Source organism: Schistocerca gregaria, chromosome 4 (assembly GCF_023897955.1).
Source record: "Schistocerca gregaria isolate iqSchGreg1 chromosome 4, iqSchGreg1.2, whole genome shotgun sequence".
Lineage (NCBI taxonomy): Eukaryota > Metazoa > Arthropoda > Insecta > Orthoptera > Acrididae > Schistocerca > Schistocerca gregaria.
The window spans coordinates 271,890,067-271,913,123 of NC_064923.1; the positions used below are offsets into that span (position 1 = coordinate 271,890,067).

The following is a 23,057-nucleotide window of genomic DNA, read 5'->3' on the forward strand; positions in this document are numbered from 1 at the left end:
AACAAAACCTAAAGTGTCACGTTAAATAGAGTCATATAAGGTGCAAGGCCGTTGCCACCTTACAGATAGTTTTGGAACACCTTGTGGAAGAGATGGCGTGTCCCGTTACCATGGTGCTCCCATCATGTTGCTATGCTGGAGTGCGAACAGTGGTGAGTCTGTCAAAACACGGGGTGAGGGGGCCCAGGTTTGTTTGAGTGCTCGGCGGATTACGAAATGTACGCCGTTGGCCGTCGTTGGTCTCCCGGCAGGTGACGCAGCAGCGGCGCGGCAGCGGACCTTTCCAGGCAGCCAGCGCGTGCCGGATTGTCGCCCCCCTGTCAGCAGGCCAGGCTAGACTGGGCTGGGCTGGTCTGGTGCGCTAATGAGGACTCCAGCGGCAGTCGCGGCCCAACTCGCGCCGCGCCGCCGCCCTCGCTAACGACCGGCCGGCAAATACTGCAGGGGGCGGCCGCTGCTGCCGCGGACGCCTCGGCTAAAACAGCCTCCCCAACAACGGCGGCCCGCTTCGTAAGACGCTCAGTCTTCGTTATCTCTAAACGCTGCTAGCCTAATAGCAGCACTACGGTTGCGTTCCACCACTCATATAAAATCTTGTCTCTTCAAGATTCACGAAAAAAGGACGAGGTGTACTTGGAGAAGGCCGGAAGATAGGGTAAGATTTCAGTCAGATCATGTCAGAGTCAGGCAGACAGGTTGGCCGGAGTGTCCGAGCGGTTCTAGGCGCTACAGTCTGCAGCCGCGCGAACGCTACGGTCGCAGATTCGAATCCTGCCTCGGGCATTGACGTGTGTGCTGTCATTAGGTTAGTTAGGTTTAAGTAGTTCTAAGTTCTAGGGGACTAATGTTAAGTCCCATAGTGCTCAGAGCCATTTGAACCATTTGAACCAATCAGACAGAAATTCCGAAATCAGATATTTCATTGTAAGACCCAGGAGCAGATATAAACTCACATCACAGTTTAGTAGGGATAAAGAGGAGATTATTTATTTTATTTATTTCATTAACAGTACAGAAAACCCACCGCCTTGAAATATAAGGTGGGTTGGGTGCTTCTAAATCTAACAGCAGACTTCTCATTATTACGATCTCATGGGTATACAGTTGTCAATGCTTTTGTAAATACACTACTGCCCATTAAAATTGCTACACCAAGAAGAAATGCAGGTGATAAACGGGTATTCATTGGGCAAATATATTATACTAGAACTGACATGTGATTACATTTACACGCAATTTGGGTGCATACATCCTGAAAAATCAGTACCCAGAGCAAACACCTCTAGCCGTAATAACGCCCTTGATACCCTTGGGCATTGAGTCAAACAGAGCTTGGATGGCGTGTACAGGTACAGCTGCCCATGTAGCTTCAACACGATACCACAGTTCATCAAGAGCAGTGACGGGCGTATTGTGATGAGCCAGTTGCTCGGCCACCATTGACCAGACGTTTACAGTTGGTGAGAGATGTGGAGAATGTGCTGGCCAGGGCAGCAGTCGAACAGTTTATGAATCCAGAAAGGCCCGTACAGGACCTGCAACATGAGGTTGTGCATTATCCTGCTGAAATGTAGGATTTCGCAGGGATCGAATGAAGGATAGAGCCACGGGTCGTAACACATCTGAAATGTAACGTCCACTGTTCAGAGTGCCACCAATGCGAAGAATAGGTGACCGAGACGTGTAACCAATGGCACCCCATACCATCACGCTGGGTGATATGCCAGTATTGCGATGACGAATACACACTTCCAATGTGCGTTCACCGCGATGTCGCCAAACACGGATGCGACCATCATGATGCTGTAAACAGAACCTGGATTAATCCGAAAAAATGACGTTTTGCCATTCGTGCACCCACGTTCGTCGTTGAGTATACCATCGCAGGCGCTCCTGTCTGTGATGCAGCGTCAAGGGTAACCGCAGCCATGGTCTCCGAGCTGATAGGCCATGCTGCTGCAAACGTCGTCGAACTGTTCGTGCAGATGGTTGTTGTCTTGCGAACGTCCCCATCTGTTGACTCAGGGATCGAAACGTGGCTGCACGATCCGTTACAGCCATGCGGATAAGATGCCTGTCATCTCGACTGCTAGTGATACGAGGCCGTTAGGATCCAGCACGGCGTTCCGTATTACGCTCCTGAACCCACCGATTCCATATTCTGCTTACAGTCATTGGATCTCGACCAACACGAGCAGAAATGTCGCGATACGATAATGATGGTCGCATCCGTGTTTGGCGACATCGCGGTGAACGCACATTGGAAGCGTGCATTCGTCATCGCCATACTGGCGTATCACCCGGCGTGATGGTATGGGGTGCCATTGGTTACTTGTCTCGGTCACCTCTTGTTCGCATTGACGGTACTTTGAACAGTAGACGTCACATTTCATATGTGTTACTACCCGTGGCTCTACCCTTCATTCGTTCCTTGCGAAAGCCTACGTTTCAGCAGGATAATGCACGACCGGATGCTGCAGGTCCTGTACGGGCCTTTCTGGATACAGTAAATGTTCGACTGCTGCCGTGGCCAACACATTCTCCAGATTCCTCACCATTTGAAAATGTCTGGTCAATGGTGGCCGAGCAACTGGCTCGTCATACTACGCCAGTCACTACTCTTGATAAACTGTGGTATCGTGTGGAAGCTGTATGGGCAGCTGTACCTGTACACGCCATCCAAGCTCTGCTTGACTCAATGCCCTGGCGTATCAAGTCCGTTATTACGGCCAGATGTGGTTGTTCTGGGTACTGATTTCTCAGGATATATACACCCAAATTGCGTGAAAATGTAATCACAGATCAGTTCTAGTATAATATGTTTGTCCAATGAATACCCGTTTATCATCTGCATTATTTCTTGGTGTAGCAATTTTAATGGCCAGTAGTGTATTTCTCCACTACGAGATGTTCTCATTCTTTGTTACAATTCAACAGTCCTCTGCGAACATACTTAAGTTTGATTGTTATTAAAGTAAGACAAACATTCGGTAGTAAAACTTTATTCAAGTTAGCTGAATTAACAAAACAGCATTAAAGCTAAATGAAGAATACATTATAGATTTGACTTTGTTTCATGATTCGAGTTCAGTATTGAAAGCATACTGGCGATATGCGTTGTAAGTAACGATGCTAACAATTAAGTCCGTAGGTGGATGTTGATCAGCAACGGAAGTTGTACGGAAGGCAAATGGAACGAACATCAGATTTTCAGCCATGCGGAAATTGCGAACACATTCATATTGCAGGAGCTGAGTATTTCTGCTTCTCCGGTTTCCAACTTTCTGCAGTCTGGTGTAATACCACGCGGGCGATTGACGTTCCTACTGGATATTAAAACCGATATTAAAGCTGCTGGTACCGCGAGCTCGGTTACTGATCCCACGTCGCGATCGGCAAATATTTTCGTATCGAATATCAGCAGTTCCAAAACTATGCTAATGAGCGCTGTGGTGTTCTCTCAGAAACATTCAGGGGACTAACAAGTAGCAAGTAGTGCCGCTTTACCGACGCCTTGCCGATGCAGCTATCACGTATGTCAAAGGATAAGCGAATTCTTACAGGTTATAAATTCACGAAAACCACTCACTTTTTAAGTGGAAAAAACCCGGTTCTTATTCTATTCCTCGATAGTATCAGGTTAATGAGTTCGCACAAGTGTCGCCGAGTGCGGGAAAAGCTCTTACAGATGGAATAATTTGTTAGTGGGCACTAAGAGAACGACATACGAATTCAAACAGAGTGGCAGAGAAATTCAGGCAGTGCATACAGCGTTAGCTTCCGAACCTCCAGCTCTCTCCCTGCTTCCCCTTCTAAACACCTCTTCCTCCTACGGAGTATTTGAAGACCTAACATTCTAGACGTGTTAATGACCAAAAGTAATGTTCTGAGGTAACAAAAAAAGTATTGTATGACATACGAAATAAGACCGCACGTTTTTGTAATTTTAAACATTTATTATCATCAAGGAAATGTAAACTATACTGCATGGTGAGTGAGTTTTGCGTTGTCCAGTAAAAGAAAATTGAAAACGTGAGACTAAATGGGCTAAGTGTAACAGAAATATCATGCTGTAATGGTTGACAAAACATACCTAAATATAAATATCTTAAGACAATGTAGACAATACGAAACAAAAGTCATCATAGTGATGTGGTATAAAGGCTATCATAGCAAGCAAGTCTTTTTTTTTTCAGCAGTGAATGGTGAAATAATTTGCACTACTGAAAGGTGCGTATAAATATATCTCCAATAGTTTTGCCCTTCTTTAATATGATTTACCCATTCACACTGTTCACTGTTTCTGAATATCCTTTCCAAGTGTACTATTCCAGGTGAGGTGATTTTAATCTGTGCAGCAAAACGAATGTGTAGCTTTGTTGTGTTGATGAAGTCCTTTTTATCCATTCTGAGTATGTTGAATACTAAAGAAGGTCGTGCTGGTGTAATTACTTCTGGTAAATCATTACATATATAACACTTGGCTACCTTTTTGCGCTTTTCTATCACAAGATACGAGACTGTGGTCTGAAACCACATACTTGCGTTATATGCAATGAAATAGGCCCCAATACACTACGAATATGTGCTTGTATATGTAAGTATGCGGTTTTTGTTTTATCCACAGCTGTTATCATTCTAAATCAAAAGTTCCTCTTTATTGCCAGTTACATTGACGGTATTTTAGTGGAATTCAGAACATGAAATAGACGTGATGCTGTGTTGTTTGCTCCACGAGACCCTTCACCCTGATGCCACAATTACATTATTGCCTCGCTGTTGTAGTAACAACGATCACGGAAGTTGTAATAAGAAAGCTGGCGTAACTCGGACGTACCTGATTATGTAAGTATTGGAACATACAATACTTCTTGCAGATCGATTGCTAATATTCAGGTCTTACTTCCACAACATGACGAACAATATGGCATCAAGCACATACGTGAGTTACACTGATGCAGTTCAACGCTGATTGCCCAGCATGTTTAGAATGGAGGAAGCCTTCTGTTCGTCGCTGTTACGATTCGTTACCTTCGTCATATGATGAAGCTCGTTGAGTGCAACAAACTCGCATTGCTTTAGCGCCTTTAGAGCAAATACAATCGACTTTTTTTTAAAAAAAAATGGTGCTTAGCATATTTAGAGTGCTAGGTCTTCATTTATCAAAATCTGTGTATCGTGTGCTATCACGGTGTCCGAGTTTTCCCGCATCCTACATACCCGTAACGATCACATCGTTACAACTCGAAAAGTTTATCAGTGTTTTCCTACAGGTTATCAATCCGCAAGAGTTTCTCTGAGATCGGTTTCCGATACTTGTCTACAACGTTCATGGAGCTCAATGTTTGTTCTTTTGCGCCAGAGGTTGTTTATGTTGAAGCATGAGTAAAGAGATGGTGCCAACTACTCGGTTTTAGCTACAACGAAAGGCCTCCACAAACACAGCTACTCAAAGGGAGCGGAACTGTTCAGTGGTCTGAATCGCTAGCTGTTCATTCACTGGACAGCAACGCAGTTCCTCACACGGCACTCCTCTGGAAGGACGGAAACTACCGTTCACGTATGTGATCTTGGAGAGCAAAGAGCACTGCTTGTTACAACGCTCGAGCATATTTTGCTGTGCTTCGATTGTCGAATACAAATTCAAGTTCAAAGGAAGGGTATTATATTATTAATAGAGACTCCACAAACGAAACGGACGTTGGTGCTTTGCCTGTACACCCAGATAAATGTAAACTAAAGGATACTTCTGTAACAGCGAAGGGGCTGCAACAATCGGATTAGAAATTCATCTTTTAATACATTAACTAAATGACGCTACAGGGATTTCGTGCAGTTGATTTCTCCCGTCTTGATACAGAGCAATACGAACGTGAGAAAATTCACTACCGAAGAGTACGGACGTTAATAACACTGATATAAGGAAATGTTGACTCAAATACGCAATAAATAAGTATAGCTTTCATGTTCCGAACAAAGACAGTTCTGAAGTGCTTCCATTTTTCTTCGTACTCAGGCAAAAGCATGTCTTCATTCCTAGGAATCAATAAAGGAAAACGAATTGTATAAGCTCACGCAAAGTGTTTAATTTACAAATACATGGCTACGGACTGCGCGTTCGTTCCACTTTCACAGCAACCTAGTACGAGGAGAAAACACTAGTGAATACATTTTAACGGGGTCCTCAAAAATATTTTGGAATGTACTCATGTCCGTACGAATAGAAAAGCGTTACATAAAAATTGCCGATCGTTTTGGTCAGTTATGAAATTGATAAACTGGTAAACATATTTCAGTTACAAATCATACAACTCTATTATACACTATATATACTTAAAGGTGGTATGTGTTCTTTCGGACGTGTTCCAAAGAACAGATACCATCTTCATTTTCTGTGCGGATGCACAAACAGTGTCCCAACTCTTACGGGAATCGGCAGTAAAGCCGCGAGTAATGAGTATAATGGGCTGGGTCGCTATGAATATAGTGCGGGACAATAAATTGCGAATGTGGGTCTTACGGGAGGCGTGCCAGAGATAAGTCCCTGCATTCGCACTATCCTCTGTGCCACCGGTGGCTAAGATGGATAGAGCGTCTGCCATGTAAGCAGGAGATACCGGGTTCGAGACCCAGTCGGGGCACACACTTTCAACTTATATCAACGCCTATATGCAGCTAAGGCTATTCATTTCATTGTAATTCTATTATACGCTGGTGGACAGAACATGAGGACGAAAGTAAATTTCGCATCATGCGTCACTGCCAGAAAAACAATGCTCAATAAAACTTGGACCATACATGGAAAGAACTGCTGCAGTATAATATAGCACGTAACTGAAAGAAATGCGCGATGAGACGGAAAGAGAAAACACTTTTTTTCAACGACAGTAACTGCACGATTCGTGATGGTCACCTAGTCATTAGGAAATGGTGTGACATGGTTCTCAGTTGGATACGGGATGAGTACGAACAGCAGTGCATGCTCCGAAACGTGCTCCCATGCTGAACGCAAAGTTGGTAAGGAGTTCTTGTGGTATGACGTCCCATTCCTCCAGCAGCGCGGTTGAAGACTGCTGTATGGGTGTTTTTGCACGGGGTCGTGGTTTCAATACGTGTCCCCAGTGCCTGCCACACGTGCTCGATGATATTTAAATCAAGAGAACCCGAAGGGCAGTCCATTCGTCGAATATCTTCTCTTTCCAAGAGCTCCTCCACCTGCTCGGTTCAATGCGCTCAATTTAAACTGTAAAAATGAAGACAGTGCTGAATCCACCCCTGAAAATACGCTCGTGGGGGAGACTACATTCTTTCAGTATCGTCGACTGGTGAATGTACCGTGTTGAACGACTTGGAGGTCAGTACGCCCATGCAAGACTAGGCCTCCCTACAACAAACCACCTGACCCACCAAAATGATCGTGTTCGACATGCTGGACCTACCCTCATGCGGAGAGAGGTGGCGACACGTGTAACTTCCCAACAGATAAATTCCGTAACCTCGCAGTTAAAAAGGCGACGAACCTCCCAATAAAAGTGTGACTCATATATGACCTTTCAACAGAAATCTCGTAATGTAACCTTTCAATAATTAACTCAATGTGAACCTAAACTGGTTAATCTGGACGTCAGCACTGCTGCTTCATGGCCCTGAAAGATCATTCTGAACAAATTGAAAATTCTTACCTCAATGAAGTCGCTGGATAACGCGTATATATCTGCTCCTGTAAGAATTTTTTTCTGGCGCAGCCCAGTGCAGTGTTGGCCACTAGGTTTTGTTATGCATGGAAAACAACTGATTTTCTTTAGGATTGTCGCCATGACTATGGCTAGGAGAAATTAGTAAAAACTTTAAATTCAGATGAATGAATGTCAAAAGTTATCTTTATAAGAAAGATTATTATTGAAAGATTTTTTTTGGAAATATTTACATGGGACTTTGATATAACAATAGTACAAAAATCAGTTGCAGCAATTAAAATAAGCGCACGGCAATGAAGAACAATAATATTTTGCTTTTACCTTATACCACATCGGTCAGGCACGACCATCGTTCTCTGCGACCGGCCTTGGTAATTCCACAACTCTACTGCTCTTGTCGAGCTACAAAGCACCACTACTGGACTGCATTGTCCGAACTCTAGGACACAGGTGCTTTCTGTGAGCTATACGACTCGACAACTGCTCTCTACGAGCGACCTGACCTAACCGCCCGACTGCGAGCTACTACTATTACAGCTACCGACACTGCTCTCTGGTCTCCGATTCTACTGTAGCTTACATATCGCAGGCTGCGCGTGAGCTATCCATCAAAGGTACATCTGCTCGAGTGCGCTAGCAATAAATTCTAAGGTCATGGACCTCTTACACACGTAATGCAAAGAGGAATGTCGTCGTACATGACCGTTTTTGTAGTCCAGGTGCTGCGTAGTGGAGAGGTACCATGGTCCATGGGTATACTGACCTCCATTAACGTGTTATCATGGTGACTGGCTCATCCGTATTTTGGTAAGTGATCAGCCACCCACATACCTCTGCGAATGCCTTTAGTTTTCCTATAATCTTTGTTGTGTTTTAATTCACAGTTTTCGCTCTACCCCATTTGTGGCATTGTCTTCCATGTTGTGAGCTGGTGAGATCGAGCGGGTGACCAAGAGTGATACTGGCAGTGTGTGAGTGCGATTTTATCTCAGTTTGCTTTTTAGTTCTTGTATCGCATTCTCTGCGTTTTAACCAGTGTCGTTTCAACTGATCTTCATTTGGACACTGATAACTTCGATGTTGAGCGAACCTAGCTTCAAACACACACACACACACACACACACACACACACCTCCAAATTTCTCAACGCGGTACACTCACCGGTCTACTTTATCATGAAAGCCTTTCCCCCAGGGGCGTCTTTTCAGAGGTAAATTCGGTCCTGACTCCATTCACAAAGGATGACAATGTCCGACCTCACACAACAGCACAGGTGGAGCAGTTACTGGAACGAGAGGATATTCGGCGAATGAACTGGCCTGACCGTTCCACCGACTTAAACCCCATCGAGCACGCTTGAGATACGCTGGGAGGAGGCATGGCAGCTCGTCCATATGCACCAACGTCCATCCAGCAGTTGTCAAACCGCTTTGGTGCGAAATAGAGCGCCCTACCACAAGAACTGATTGCGTTGGAGCATGTTGTGGAGGATGCATTATTGTCCGAATTGGTGATGACACATCCGATTACGAACAATGTCCAACGTTTTGTAATGTTCAGAGTACAATCATGAATTGCCGTCAGTTCAGTTTAATTCTTATCGTTGAATAAAAGTGCCATTTCTGTTCGTCTCATTGCGTATTTCTGTACTGTATTGCAGCAGTTATTTCTATCTATGGTGTAAGTTTCATCGAGTTATGTTACTTGGCAGTGAAACAACATGCGGAAGTTACTTTCGTTCTTAACCCTGTGGCGCATAGCGTCCACTACAGTGGACAGCTGTTAATAGTCGGTTTCTTAGCATTTTCAGTCAGTCCAGAGGCTGAAAATGCACACAGTTCACTGCAGTGGGCGCTCCCTACTGCTGTCGTGTCGTGGATGCATTTTCAGCCTTGTGACTCATTGAAACCGCCAGAGAATTGGCTGCAGTGAAATTCATGCACCACAGGGTTAGGTTTTGCACATCAGTGTATTAATGGCATTTATCACGGTCGAGACCGGTTTTGCTAGAACGAAGAGAGACGGCGGAAAATTTCACCCTTTAGCAGTGAAACACTGGATAACGAATCTCTGTCGATATCGATTATTGAAATATACGAGAAAACCCGTAAATTAGTTACAAACTACGGTGTGTAAACACTTTATTCAACGTGTAAACGTCACTACAGTTTCGGATTTAGGTTATGACATGTTCGATAGTCTCTGCCGATGATGTGGTGCAGACGCATAGCGTCTTTCTGCATGACCCGCTGAAGTGTCGGAACATCGATGCTGTCGATGACATCCCGAATGGCTGTTTTCAGCTCAGAAATGCATTTGGGATTATTGCTGTACACCTTGCCTTTAATATAATCTCACAAAAAACAGTCGCATGTATTCTGATCCGGAGAATATGGCAGCCAATCGAGTCACATGCCAGTAGCCGCTGGGTACTCCAGAGCCAGGATACGGTCCTCGCAATGCTCTCCTGCTTCGATCGGGTCGATCTCCGTCTTGCATGAAGCCTATTTTGTCTAAGTCAGGGTCACTTTGCATACTGGGGATGAAATCATCTTCCAAAACTTTCACGTACCGTTCGGCAGTCACCATGCCGTCAAGGAATATCGCACCGATTATTCCGTGACTGGACATTGCACACCACACAGTCACTCGTTGAGGGTGGAGAGACTTCTAGATCGCGAAATGCGGATTCTCAGTCCTCCCCAAACACGACAATTTTGCTTACTGACGAACCCATCCAACTGAAAGTGGGCTTCATCGCTAAACAAAAGGTCCATGCGCTTACTAATTCACGCCATGCCTCGCGGCCGACCGTACATTTTGAATGTCCTACCGCAAACTGTTGAGAAGTTATGACGATTTTATTTCATGTTGTTCAATCATTGTCACCCTGTACATTGAGAATGATCCACCTTTTTCTGTATTATTTTCTAGAATGTGAAGCATTCTCTTACCACATTACTTAATGAGACCATTATCTAAACACTTCTACAGCATACTCGGCACAGCGTTGGGAACGTGTGGGCGGGCATCATCTTGCGACAGAATGAAGCCGTTCGTCAAGAGTCCTGGGCGTTTGGACTTGATGGTGACCATCAATTTCTGCAAAGTTTCCGTGTACCGCTGTGCGTTAATTCTGGTGCCGTGGAATGTTGACGGATGGAATCTTTCTGTTGCTGGATTATGCCCACCAACATGTTGCCAACGCTGTCCAGTGTATGCTGCAGAAGTTTCTCCGGGAAGCTCTTAAGCGTCCACCATACAGTCCCGATCTCTCCCCATGCGATTGCCATATATTTGAAGCGCTGAAGAAAGGTATTCGTGGTCGTCGATTTGCTTCGGACGAAGAGGTGTACTACTGGGTACAATCATGGTCCCGCAGGTAGCCGCAAACGTTTTTCCATAAATGCATTGATCGTCTTGTCTCATAGTTGGGTAAATGTGACAGCAATCACGGCGATTGCTTTTGAAATAATGAACAGCCAACTTACTTTTTTCTCTGTCTCATTTTCGATTCATCCCCCTTACAAATACAATTAATGATTGCGTCGTTCATCGACCAAAGGGTGTTGCATTCCTTGTGCTCTACGTCTCTGTTAATGCGGACAGGATGTGGGACGCGAGTTCATTATGTGTTAAAAATATGGGGCAGTGGGGAGATACGTGGTTAGATGACGGGTGGCAGGAACCTGAGCACGTGTCGGAGGGTAAGGCGATTACCGCGCTGAGAAGCCGCCGCGGGCGCCAGAAGTCGTACAGCGCCCAGCTGTCTTGGCACACGTGCCGCGGATAACATGGGTTCAAGTATCATACCAAGGCTCTTCTCGTCTCCAGCCACTCTGGTAGTGGACTAGGCTAGCAGTTATTTCGGATATTTAAAATACGCCTTCGCAACTACAAAAAAAAAAACCGCGTATTTATTTTACCATATGCGCCTCGTTTTATTGATTTAAACCATCATCAGTGGTCCGGAGTGAAATATATTAACATTTTTGAATTGCTTTCTACATGCAAAACAGTTCGTTACAAATCGTATTGAAATGAGATTTCTATTTCCATCATTTTCAAAGTATTTCTGCGTTTTGCATTGTTGTTTTCCGCTTGCAGCACCACAAATACGAGGAAACATTGCACCACTAGCGTTTATTTACATTGTTTTGGGCAAATGTGTGTCTGTGTGTAGTGTTGCCAACCTATCCGCTAGTTTTAGTTTTCCCTGTATCTAAAACGGTCCTTGTGATTTGTTGTGTGCAGTACAGGTGTTATGTCGTTTTACTTATGTTCATATCCATTTGTTTTAATATTTAAGTGAGGTGAAGGAATGTAGAACGGATTGGGAGAGGAAGGGACGGGAGCTCAGATGAGAACAAGGTAGTGAACAGTAACTGAGTTGGCACTGAGATGGAGAAAGAGAGGGAAGAGGTAAAAGTGAAACATAGAATGGGGGAGGAAGAAGTAAAACGTAAAGGGATGACTGAATTTTTTTCCTTGCAATATCTTCAACAGTTTCTTATACTGGCTGGTTTCCAATGTTTACCTGCTCGTTAAACATCTATTTGCTGTTTATTAGCGCTTTATGTATGTAGTAGCTTTCTTGGAAAGTAGAGAGACAATCGTTTTTACTGATTTTTATCATGTTTATATGTTTTTCTATTGTTATTGCGACAATTTATGCGTATTTAAAGCGCTTTGCATGTTGAGTGGTTTATTTCCATAATCTTGTTTTCTTTGTACCTGCTGCCAGTCGTCTCACAGCAGGTTTTGTCACAGTATCTGCATTTGGGCTGGTAGGAGCCGGACTGACGGTTTTTGTCTGGTTTTGGTTTCAGTTTTGGGATACATTTCTGTATTAAATTATTCATTTTGTATGTAATGTTTATAGCCTGTTTTTCGAAAATAATGCCTATCTTGTACGTGAGCTTTTAGTGGTAGGTAACAGTAAGCTTGTTCCATTTTTACCATCATTTATAGTTTTATTTTCAGCATGACCATGTTTTTTTATCATCTTTCACGTTAAGAAATGTGTATTGTTGCAAGACTTAGTGAAATTATGCCAGAAACGTCACTGCCAGACCCAGAGAGACCTGTTAAAAGTGAAAAAAGACGACACTTCTGAATGTAACAGGACATCACACAAAAAATGTTGTAAGAAAAGGACCCTCTACAGTACTTTTTGTAACGAATTGTGTAAGGTGTCAGGCAAATCCAACACCTTCCATGAAAACCCTGACATGATAAGCAAATCCAGTAGTATGTCACATAGCTGCGAATAAATCGTGACATTAAATTAACCAAAGTAATACGAGTAACGAGTGAGCAAATGGAATACCACAGACTAACACAAGAATGCCTAAATGCATGTCATACCTTCCCACTGTGAGACAGACGCAGTTCCGAGGGAAGAAACGAGAACAGAAGCCGAGAGCAGAACCGTGTGAAGCTAGAAGGCCCTACGATAAGGGACGGACACCCACGCCGCCAGCTAACTGACAGGACCACCGCCCAGCCCATGTTAAAAGCTAGAGCCCTCCAGAATAACAGTATAGATCTTACGATAACACTAAAAGGGCCACACCAGCTGCAAGTTTTAGCGTGAGACTTTTTCGCGTCTCTGTTACGTCGCAAACGTTAGAAACATTGCCCCACCACGAAAAGTATAACGTTTCTCATTGGATAGACAGAATTTTTGTAGGCGGAGCTTAAGGTTAACATTGAGACCCTGATTGGTCAGATGAAAACACAGCCAGATAGCTTCGGAAAACTCCTTTTATCAATAGTGCAATTTATAAACGATGTTTTGTGAGTAGAATAAAATTTCCAATGGTAAACTTAACTGCTTTTTCGACGTTATTTTACCAGCTAACTAAAAACAGGAAAGCCTCGAATCACTTCCACTAAATTTAGTTAGTATTAAGATTCTTGTACAGGGAGTGCAGTGGAGCTGACGCTGAGATAATTAAGTATTTGATTATATCATCGCTAGTTTCATTCAACTCTTCTGAACTCTACATGTCATGTGTGGCGTCTCCTTACCAGCAACAGGTCCCAGGTTCAAACAAGTCAATTCCCTAAAAAACACGCTCAGAGCGTCGTTGCCCGAAAGTGGTAGGGAGACACAACTTAGAAGTCGCAGAAATCACGCGGAAAGTTAGAACTGTTTGTAGTTCTAGAAATCAAACGAAAATTGTAAATTCTGGACCATCGACGATGTTCTAAATCACTAAAACTAAATGCTTATAGTGATCTAAATAGACGGTTATCAAACCCCTTTGATTACAGTAAAGCAAGTACAGACACACAAATGAAGAATTTAGACGAGCAATACTTGCATATAATTATCCACAGAAGTCTACAGATTAAAGATAGCTGCGTGAGTAGGTGTTTGTGAATGAATGTGCACTGTATGAGTGCATGAGAAACTGCTTACTGGTGGCCCATTTCCAGATGAAAGAATGTACGTTGCAGTTGATTAGTTACAAGTGCGATTAATCTGTATGGTCTTGCAGACCTGCACATATACATTTTAATGTGTTTCGTGTTCGGATGACAGTGTCGGCAGTAAACGTTTCGGTGGTAATACACTGGCCTCGTATTTGGGAGGTCGGCGGTTAGACCCCCTGTTTTAACTTTTCGGTGATTTCCCTAAATTGCTTAAGGTGAATGCACTGTTCGTTCCTTTGAATGGTTACGGCCCATTTCCCCTCCCTATCCTTTCCCAATCGGAGCTCCACCTTGCTTCTAAGAAACCTCGTTGTCGCCGGGATCTTAAATGCCAACTTCTTTACTTCTCAGCTCTCTGTGCTGGACATTTCCGCGTGAATGCTGATGCATTTCTGCACAGAAGAGTCTCAACGTTAGAAAACTAGAGCGAAATACAGGGAGTTTTTAAAACAACGCTTGGTACAGGACATATTACAAAATTTGCGATAAATCGTTAGAAACAGTAACAACCCTCAAATATCTAGGCGTGTCGGTTCGGAGCGACCTCGAGTGTAACAACCACATAAAAGTAACTGTAGATAAAGTAGATATCAGACGAAGAGTCATTGGAAAACTTCTAAGGAAACGTATTTCACAACGAAATCAGTTACCGGTGGCTTACGACATTTGCGTTGAATCGATTCGTTAGTACTGTTCGCTAGTATGTGATCCTTGCCAGATAGGCTTAATAAAGGACATAGAGAAGTTCAAAAGAAGGGCACTGTGTTCGATTATTTAGCGCGAGAACATTACCGAGAAACATATCCAAGTACAGTGGCAGACGCCGTAAAACAGACTGCGTGCGTCACAGCGATGTTTACTGTTCAAATCCTGAGAAAACACATTCTAAGAGGCAATTCATGCCGTAGACATCTCTTGAAGTGACAGTAAAGCAAACTCGGAGAATTTTGAGCTCATACAGATTCTTACCGACAGTCGTTATTTCCACAAAGAACTGGCAAATTTAACAAGAAAGCACGGGATACGATAGCGACAATAAAGACTGCTCCGCACAGACGCCGTGGCGTGGCTTGTGGAATGGTGGCGCAACATCACAAGTGTATTTTGTGTTTTCAACAACACTCGAGTCAGACATCGCTTTTTCTGTACCTGTGGATTGTACACTGGTACACCTGCCTAATATATTGTGGGCTCCCAGCGAGCAGGCAGAAGTGCCGCAACACGAAGTGGGATGGACTCGACTAATGTCTGAAGTAATGCTGGATGGAACTGACACCATGAATCCTGGAGGGCTGTCCATAAATCCGTGAGAGTACGAGGGAGTAGAGAACTCTTCTGAATGGCACGTTGCAAGGTATCCCAGATATGCTCAATAATGTTCTTGTCTGGGGAGTTTGGTGGCCAGCGGAAGTTTTTAAACTCAGAAGAGTGGTCCTGGAGCCACTCTGTATCAATTTGGACATGGGGGCATCACATTGTCCTGCTGGAATTGCCCAAGTCCGTCGCAACGCACAATGGACATGAATGGATGCAGGTGATCAGTCAGGATGCTTACGTACGCATCACATGTCAGAGTCGTATGTAGATGTATCACGGGTCCGATATTACTCCAACTGCATACGCCCCACACCATTACAGAGCCTCCACCAGCTTGAACAGTCCCCCGCTGACAACCAGAGTCCATGGATTCAAGACGTTGTCTCCACGCCCATACACGTCCATCTGCTCAATACAATTTGAAACGAAACTCGCCCGACCAGGCAACATGTTTCCTTTCATCAACAGTCCAATGTCGGTGTTGACGGGCCCAGGCGATGTGTAAAACTTTGAGTCGAGTGTGCTTTCAGCTCCGAATACCATATTGATGATGTTTCAATGAATTTTTCGCACGCTGACACTTGTTGACAGCCCAGCATCGAAATCTGCAGGAATTTGCGGAAGTGTTGCACTCCTGTCACGTTGAATGATTCTCTTCAATCGTCGTTGATCCGGCCGCAGCGATGTCGGAGATTTGATGTTTTACCGGATTCCTGATATTCACTGTACACTCTTGAAATTGTCGTAAGGGAAAACCCTCACTTCATCGTTAACTCGGAGATGCTGTGCTCCAACGCTTGTGCACTGACTGTAACACCACGTTCAAACTCACATACTTCTTGATAACCTGTCATTGTAGCAGCAGTAATGCATATAACAACTGCGCCAGACATTTGATGTCTTATATAGGCGTTGCCGACCGCAGCGCCGTATTTTGCCTGTATACATCTCTGTATTTGAATACGCGTGCCTATACCAGTTTCTTTGTCGCTTCAGCGTATATGAGAATTGTTTTAATGCACAGCTGACAATAGATGCATTGATACGCCGAACTGTTAGACTTTGTTCGGTAACGATACTTTCCAAGTAATTTCTGCATACAGCGTCAGGTGATTGTCTTGAAAGACCTATTATTGGTGGTCCATCGGGGTCATAATTCTCCTTTGCGACACATTTCCATATTTATCGTAATCACTCTGAATAATGATAGACGCTGTCTCAGTCTTGACAGGAACTGACTACTTGGACTACGGAATTCCCTGAAAACACTTCCTTAACAGCCGACTCGGTAGTTCAAGACCCACGTCTAACCCATAGCGCCTCCATCTTCGGTTGTCTTATTGCGAACTTCAGGCGTGACCAAGGTTCTCTAAAAATCTTCACAGAAGTTTCCAGAACGGCGGTGAACTCTGCCTCATCTAAGCTTGCCTCGAAACTTCCACGCATTGCTACATCTAACTTGTCGACCTTCATCCTCCAGTAAGAGAGGGAAATGAGTAGCATTGTAGACAGGGCGTCCTTCCATGCAAGATCATAAGGAGGAAATACTTTCGCGTCTGTTAATGGTTTCACATACAATAAGAAAAAGAGGCCCTTCGCACGGTCTACGTCATTCAAGTGTAGAGAATACTCACGTTTGTGTTATCCAAGACGCCGTTCACATCGCAGTGCTACTGCGTCTATCTGCATAACTGCTGCCTAGCTCGAGAAGAAGAAAATAACGAAACGACGGAAGATATGATGGTATCGCAGTTGCGCTCGTTGAAGCAAGTTGCATGTAGAAGACGAACTTCTGGCGCATGAAGACTTACTAATTCTTCCAGTTTCTTAGTGTGCTGCCTCGTACTCTGAACACATCTGAAGTGTTTCTGCAGTTTATCTACGTGTTTACTCTCGAAGTTTGATCGGCACGGTTTTCCGAGGTTTCTTACCCATGAATTTTAATTCGTACTTTGCTTCAGAAAGCTGTTTGTGAAGATGCGCCGCTAATGAGCCCGTCGTTGACGGTACTTCGAACTCTTACCGTGTTTTCTTTTTGTTTACAAATACAAAATAATGTAATCGATATGAGGAGAATATATATTACGCAAAATGAGCTTATAATCGTAGGGAGAGTATATAGCACAACTCTTCCTCTTCGTAGCACAGTAGAATACTCAGCTCATATACAACGTGAAAACTTCTAGTGTTATTTCCTCGTAAATGATTAACTCAGTGAAGAAAATTGCTCGCATTTTTTATAAAACCTATTTGGTGGAGACATGTTTCATTAGTTACTTTGAAGCAAGTACTGTGAGATATTAAGAGAAATGTAAAATGGCTGTGGCTATCATTTCTGTCAACTCAGAATACGGCAATACCTGTCTGAGAAAGTATGGGCCATCGGTTGCAGGTATGAAAGACATAGAAATTCCACTTTCATCATGAGGCTAAAACTCAAGTGTTTTCTGACAGCTACGCTTTATTAAAGATAGCGATAAACTTTAATCTTTGATACCACCAGTTTGCAATTTCTTCAGTTAGATGAATTTTTAATTGGTTTCGATTTGTTTTGTCTTCTTTAGTCCATACTGGGAAACATAGTTGATATAAAACAGCACGCATGGAGTAAATCGGTCGTCAGCACTTGGGTTGGTACGTACACTACACTGCTTTTCTTGGCGTGGTACTATTGAATGTGGTATGCCATTGCCACCTCCGAAATGAGAACCTGTGTACACAGCCAATTACAGTGTGGGTCCTAATCCGTAGAGCAATCTTATTCTTTTTTTCACTTTCACAAAGCGTTGTCAGTTGTGAATTTCACGTTAGGTGTCAAAAAAGTCCTTTGTCCACCTGAAGACATGAATCCAGTAGTTCGTATTTCTTAGGTCACACCTGAGCAGCCACTGAATCACATTTCCACGCGTACAGTAAACTGTACTTACATATCTGATCAAAAGTATCTGGACACGTATTCTCTCTTTACAAGCACGAATCCCAACATGTGGGATCTGCTGTTACGGTTGCTGGGTTTGGAGTGTTAATTTTAAGGGGTGGCCCGGTGCCCTTCCTGTCGCCCCCCCCTACCCCCCAACCGCCCCTCTATCCCCACTACTCCCAACCACCCCTCTACAATCCCAACCCCCCCCCCCCCCCTTCCCCCAGGACGGAATGTCTATACCCCAACTGTCTGCACCTAGTGTAATCCATGGAATAGTGAGAACTAGTTTCAAATGTCTGTGAGTCGTGTACCTGAGGCGGAATGTGGGGACCACCTGGATGTGGAAAACCACCTAAAACCACATTCCGGCTGGCCAGCACACTGTCTCTCGTCGTTAGTCCGTCGGGCGGACTAGATCCGGGGCTGGCGCGTCTACCTGAGTCCAGGAAGCAGTACGTCAGCGCTCTCGGCTACCCTGGTGGGTTATCCGGACACGTATTAGTGGACATTAATTTGATGCATGTCCACTTCCCCTCTGTCACGGCTTCAATCCTGCTGGAGACACTTCCAGTGACGTGTTTGAAAGTGTTTGGAGGATGGCAGCTCATTCTTCTTCAAGAGTTGCATCCAGAGAAGGGAGTGATGTTGGATGCTGGCGTATGGAGCGCAGTAGAAGATCCAACTCAAATCAGAGGTGTTCCTTTGGGTTCACGTTGGGACTCTGGGCAGGTGTGTCCATTTCAGGAATGCTGTTTCGTCGAACCATTGCCTCATAGATGCTGCTTGCTTGACAGAATCTTCATCTTGATGATACGATCTTCGTCTCCGAACCGTTCCTCTACATTACGCAGAATGCAATGCCCTAAAATGAGATCATGTCCTTCTCCATTTGGCGTTGTCTGAAGTGCAATTTTGTGAACATACCATAAACACGAAAAACACCCCCAAACCGATACACTGCCTACTCCCACCTTACTGTTGGCACTACAGATGATGGCATTTAACCTTATCCAGCCATTCGACAAACCTAAACCTTTTCGTCGGATTTCCACAGAGAATAGGGTTATTCATCACTCCAGATGACTCGTTTCCAGTCATCCACTGTTCAAGGGAATAACTCTTTACACCACCTCAAGTGTCGTTGAGTACTGACTAAAGAAAAGTGTGCCAATGAGAAGCTGCTCGACCACTACAACCCGTTCTTTTTAACTACCTACGCAGAGTCTTTGTTCTAGGTGAACTGCTGGTAGCACTTTGGAACTCTCGAGTGATTCATTCCGCTGATGTCATGCAATCTTTTTACAGTCATATTCCGAAATACGTGTGGTTGTTCCTTCGCGTTTCCACTGCACAATCACCTCACCAACAGTTAACTTTGGCAGCTTTAGAAAGTTTGAAATGTCCCTGATAGATTTGGTATTCAAGTGAAATCCAGTGACTACTCCACATTAGAAGTCGCTGACCCTCCTGACCGACTCACTCTGCTGTGACTGTTTCTCTGGTGACCGCACTATACTCACGCCTCATTTTGTACTGGCGTATTCGCCTCTCCTTATATGCACTAGTACAGGCCGCATTATGTAGAGGTGTTCACCTTCTTTTGATCAGCTAGTGTATGTGCGCTCCTACAAGTGGGTTGATGCGATGTTTCTCTAGTTCAGTCGTACCCAACCTTTCCGAGACTATTACTCCTGAGTGCAATTACATATGGGCTATTACCCCCCCTCATCAACATTAGCGCATAACCAAACTGTAGAACGGAAAACAATTTTCTTTGAACACCTTTGTTTTGTTAAATGATATTTAGTTTCTTTAGATGTATTATTAAACCCCTAAATAATGAGTCAATGGGACAACTCGCACCGTTTAATTCTAACAACATTTCGTTTATATTTATAAAAAGATAAAGTGCTCAGTTCATTGCGAGTGCTACCTACAACTCCTCCTCAGAAAAGAAAGCTGGTTGCCCACATAGATGGCAGATAATTGTTACAAAATGTGCTGTCTCTGCATCCTCCTTCTTCCTAGTGACATTTGCTTCACTTACACCCAGTAACCCCATTTTAAAATCAGCTACGTCAGAGGGCTTACACTACACCTACTGCTTGTGCATCGCTAGATTCCGGGATTCCTTACCTCTGAAATGACAGAAATTGGAGGACTTTAGGCTGCCAGTACTTTGCGTCTGACCACTACCGCTCAGCATGTAGTAGCCATTAGATCGTTTATTGTAGCGAAATGAATAATGAAGTAGTTTCAGATCCTTTGTGGAAACTACATACAATTCAGAGAAGACTTTTTCATGAGATGTTTAAGCACGTATGTATCAGTTTTACTGTCACAAATAGATGATACAAAGTATCTTTGTCGTAGATGGACTATGTGAGGAACAAGGAAGATGTTCATACATTCAATTCACAAGCTGTAACCTCCAACGCATTGTCTCACGCGGCATTGTTAGTATTTGAAATAAAAATGTATTTATTGGTAACTTTTGTAGTCAGTAATCATCTTGTTGTGCAGTTCTTCTTATTGTCTCCGTGCTTGCTAAGAAAATGGGATGAGAATTTCCACCTTATGCAAGACACCTTTTTTCTTTTGTTTCACCCATACATGTTTCAGCACTTTTGTGCTATCGTCAGTGAGTTCTATTTTTATTTTTAACTGTAAATTTGTTGTTAACATATTAACAGTTGCGTCGTTTACAACATTATGTAAAAGTTGCATTTATAACTTAATTAGCGAAAAGTGGGTGTAATCATAAGTAACATACCTTACATGATGTTATTGTCCACTTGTTTTGGTAGCTGTTCTGCTACACAATATACAACTTGTCATCTGCAAACAGCAAAACGTAATTTATTTTCTGTTTGTTATGCATTTACGAAAGGAAATAAGACTGTATCACGTTTTCTTTCTGTAACTCACAGTTTTGAAGTTGTGGTACGTTTTCCTGTGTTGTTGGCGAAGTAAACAGGCTTTCTTATTTGCCTGTGTTCGCGTGGCAATGCAGTTTTTCCGATTACTCAAAACATAGGCTGTGTTTTCGCTGCCATTACGTGTTGTTGTGGCTGTGTGGCATTCATTTGTTTCGTACCGTGTTCTGCTGTGTGAGGCGCGCGAGTTTGAATTGTATTTGGTGTTAGTGGTGTGTGGTTTGTGTGGGTTTGCGTGTGTGTGATGAGTACTGGGGCAGTGAGAGAGAGAGAGAGAGAGAGAGAGAGAGAGAGAGAAAGAAGAGAGAGAGAGAGAGAGAGAGAGAGAGAGGATTTGTGTGTGTGTGTGTGTGTGTGTGTGTGTGTGTGTGTGTGTGTTACTTGTATAGCTCTTCTATTGTGGCGAAGAGGGCTTTGTTGCACAGTGATGTGTATTCGTTGAGTACTTTCTTTCCTTGGGCTATTGATTTTTGGATGTGGTAGTTTTCTTCTATAGCTAATTTTTGGTATAGGCTGCTGCTAGTTTTTAGGATGTGAAGATCAGTTTCAATGTTTGTTGGGTGGTGGTTGTGTGCTACCAGGTGGTCTGCAAATGTTGAGTGTGTGCTATTGCTTTTCAGTACTCTGAGGTGTTCATAATATATCGTTCTGAAGATCCTACATGTTTGGCCCACTTATACAGATTGACAGCAGTTGCAAGTAAGTTGGTAGATGCCGGACTGGCTGTATTTGTTAGTGTTGGTGGTATTATAGTTTTTCGAATGATGGTGATAATAACAATGATTTTTTGAAAATAGTTCAGTTTCAAGTCTACTGAACGCCTTTTTTCTTTACCCCTTCGAAAATTTCATTCTACCCCTCAGGGGATAATAACCCCCCCCCCCCCCCAGGTTGCGAACCACTGCTCCAGTTGAACGATTCGACTGGAATGACTAAGTTAATTATATTTTGTCAAATAGCTTTACGCTGACACTAGTTTAATACATCTGTCGCCAACTGAAACGAGAAGCGATAAGCTAAGATCGAAGAAAGACATTTCGGGGGCTAGAGTTTATGCCAGAGCATGGTGGAAACAGAGTCTAACGTACAAGAAAGACCGCAGTTTCGTGTGATATTATTTCACGCCTAGTATTAACAACTTTTATGAAACTGGGTTCTATAGACATTCTGACAGTGTGTCCCATTCAACTACCAGATTTTCACTACTACGTTCTTTCCTACAAGAAAGGGTTCACGATTAATGTTACGGTATCTCATGGTCCTATCTTTCCCTGCATATCGACTGACTCATGCCTTGAGGCAAGTAACTCTTTTCTTGACCCTGTTCCTAACTTTCCTTTCTCTCTCCACCCTGTTTCTGTCCACATTTGAGCAGCACTGCCACATTCCACCCCCCCTCCCCTTCCCCCGTCTCTCTCTCTCTCTCTCTCTCTCTCTCTCTCTCTCTCTCTCTCTCTCTCTCTCACTCTCACTCTCACTCTGTTTCTCCCCCTCTCCGTCCCCCTCTCCCTCTCCTCTCCCTCCCTCCCTCCTCCTCTCCCTCCCTCTCCCTCCTCCTCTCCCTCCCTCTCCCACTACCTCTCCCCTCCCATAAAGCAGATCAGTTCTATAAGCAAACGTAACACATTATGTTCTGTGCCAGCTACTTACCCATTTTTTTCGCTATGTGATGTAGTAAATACAATCGGTCCGCGTCTATCACTACGCGTTCTTTTTCGCTTTAAAGTACGGTATCTTATTCGG

At 43.7% G+C, this 23,057-nt stretch overlaps 1 protein-coding gene across 2 annotated transcripts in view; it reads left to right on the forward strand.

Annotated features, from left to right (window-relative positions):
* LOC126365992 (protein GDAP2 homolog) overlaps nt 1-23,057 on the forward strand; it is a 929,669-nt gene that overhangs the window by 97,923 nt on the left and 808,689 nt on the right. The gene's annotated exons all lie outside the window — the stretch shown is intronic.